We start from the raw sequence: 3,104 nt of genomic DNA, 5'->3' as shown, positions 1-3,104 counted from the left end.
CACAGTAGTTAAAAGCAGTTTTTCCGAGTTCCGTATGAACTCTTGGAATCACAAGAGTGAGCCAGTTTGTGGTACGTGTGCTATAATAGCCAGATTTCCATTTCATTAACGAAGTGAGATAATCTGGACAGTCTCCAATTAAGGCTTTATATAAAAACAAATGCCAGTGCAATTTTCGTCTTTGTGCTAGGGAACACCAGCCAACTCTATTATATAAAACACAGTGATGAGTATCGTATTTATCACCGGTGATAAATCTAATGGCTGAGTGATATACAGAGTCTAGGGGCTTAAGAATAGAAGTAGAGGCGTGTCTGTAAATAACATCCCCGTAATCCAATACAGACAGAAAAATTGCTTCGATTATTCTTTTCCGACTAATCATCGGGAAGCTGGATCTGTTCCTATACAGGAACCCAATTTTTTGCCTCAATTTACTGGCAAGAGTGTCCACATGAAATTTAAAATTAAGTTGTTCATCCAGCCAGATACCAAGATATTTATATTCTGGGACTCTCTCAATATTAGATCCATCTACAGTAAATATATGTATGTTGTTATAAACAATGTCTTTGGCCCGAGAAAACAGCATAAATTTGGTCTTACTAGCATTAAGCATCAATTTAAGATTTATAAGGGCATCCTGCAAGGCACTAAAGGTGATTTGCAGATTCTCAGTGGCCAATTTCACAGAATCCGCAACACAATAGATAATAGTGTCATCCGCGTAGAGATGGCACTGACAACCACTAAGTGACGAAACAATATTATTAATATAAACAGTAAATAAGACAGGGCCCAGGATTGAACCTTGAGGGACACCTTTAGTAATTGACAGAAACTCTGACTGAGCAGTTCCTGTTTTTACACATTGTTGCCTCTCAGACAAATAGTTTTTAAACCAACTACAAGCATTTGCATCAAGGCCAATATCACACAGTCTTTTTAACAGAAGGGAATGGTCAACCGTATCAAATGCCTTTGAAAGATCTACAAACAGGGCAGCACAATGTTTTTGCTTGTCAAGGGCAGATACAATGTCATTTATGACTAAAGTGGTAGCAGAGATTGTGCTATGCTTTTCTCTAAAGCCTGATTGATGTGGGGTCAATATGGAGTATTTAGAAAGAAATGCTTTTAGTTGTTTATTCACTAGTGATTCCAGGATTTTTGATAGACAGGACAGTTTAGATATTGGTCGATAATTATTTAGGTCACTTTTATCTCCTCCTTTATGCAATGGGGTTACATGAGCTGTTTTCCAGGCTATAGGGACTGTACCTGTTAACAGAGAAAGATTGAAAATATGTGTTACCTGTTCTGAGATTAAGGGTGCAGCCAATTTAAGGAAAAAGGGGGCTAGATTATCCTCTCCTGTTGATTTCCTGGGGTCAATTGATTGTAGAGCTTCTAAAACAAGATTATTTGTGAGGGGCTGGAAATGGAATTGGTGATCATGATCATGTCTTACCCGTACGTATTTCTCATCACCAGGAGGGGGCCCCGCATAATTATTTTCAAACAGATAACCAGCATTTACAAAATGCATATTGAAGGCTTGGTGTATCTCATTTTGTCCTGAAAGTAAACAATCATTAAATTTGACATCTGTGGGTAAGGAGGTAGTGCCCTTATTTTTACCAGCATTCATTGCTTTCCAGAACTTTGATGGGTCTGAATATGAGCTGGTGACCAAATCTAGAAAATAATTTGTTTTGGCATTTTTCACTGCAGATGTACATTTATTTCTAAATTGCCTAAACAGATTCCAATTGGAAGGGTCTCCCGAGTATCTAGCAGTTGTCCAGGCTTTGTTTCTTTCTCTGAATAAAGCTGCAAGTTCTGGTGTAAACCAAGGTGAAGATCTATCTTTAACCCTATGTTTTTTCCATGGGGCATGTCTATCTATAATAGCAGTAAATTTTTTAATGAAAAAGTCTAAAGCCATTTCTACATCAGGGATTTCAGATGTATATTGAATGTCACTAAGATGGAGATCTGCTAGAAATGCTTGGTCATCAAAACATTTTAAATTTCTTTTAATGATTTTATGTGATTGTGATTTTCTTAATTTAGAATTTCTGATGCACGCTACAGGACAGTGATCACTAATTCCTAGGTCAAAGACACCACAGCTCAGAATTTTATCATTCCTGTTGGAGAAAATCAAATCAATTAAGGTGGACTTAGCGATATTTTTTAGGTTTGGTCTAGTTGGTTCTGTAATCAACTGGGACAAATTAAGGTTACCACTTACCTCCTTAAGATAATGGGATTTAGTACTCAGCCAATCGAGATTGAAATCTCCGTTTCAGTCAATGTTTCAGTCAGCGTGCTGTCACTGTCAGCATAAAAAACAACAACAAAACAAGCCGCGTGTGTCCGTGTCGTGAGAGAGAAATAAGATCGATGGACATAAAACAAAGTTTGCGAGGGGAGAGTTAAAGGGGGACTTTACAAACGGCATGCTGCTTATTTGAAAAAAAATATGGGAAAAACCAAGAAATGAGCGTCTCCTCTTGTCTCACTATACTCTTTGGCTGTGCTCAGGTCAGGATTCTTTTTCCGGAAATCGACGCCATGACAGTTTGCCCACCGTCTAAAAAACAAGTTATATGAGAGCTACAAAATCTTTATACATATCAACAACTAGCCAACATTGGTGGCCTGTATGGAAACAGCGTTGCTCAAAATGGTTGAAAGTTATATCAATTTGGTCATTCAGTGGCGAACTAGAAACTGCCATTGACTCCCATGTAAGTATCGTTAAAAGAGCCTGGTTATCGCAGCACAGCACAATAGTCAGGACAAACCCCCCGCTCTCAACACGCTCTAATGTAATCACAATGGGAGATTTCTGCACGTTATTAACTTGTCCAACTTATCCTCTAGAACTCTATGCAGTTAGTTTTTAATTTTCGTTTCTCCCTTTTTCGTGATTCTTGTCAAAAGGTGTAGTGCACCTCTGCTTTTCCCTCTCGAGCGCAGAGCAGAACTGCAGCGGGCCGCAGAACATTCTCCCCCTCCTTCCTCCTCAGGCCCCGGCTGCTCACCCTACAGTACAGGGAAACAGCCTCCTGCCTGGGGCGCCAGTTCAGCTAGGG

This window comes from Poromitra crassiceps (assembly GCF_964638095.1).
Source record: "Poromitra crassiceps genome assembly, chromosome: 11".
Classification (NCBI taxonomy): domain Eukaryota; kingdom Metazoa; phylum Chordata; class Actinopteri; order Beryciformes; family Melamphaidae; genus Poromitra; species Poromitra crassiceps.
This window is presented reverse-complemented; position numbering follows the sequence as displayed.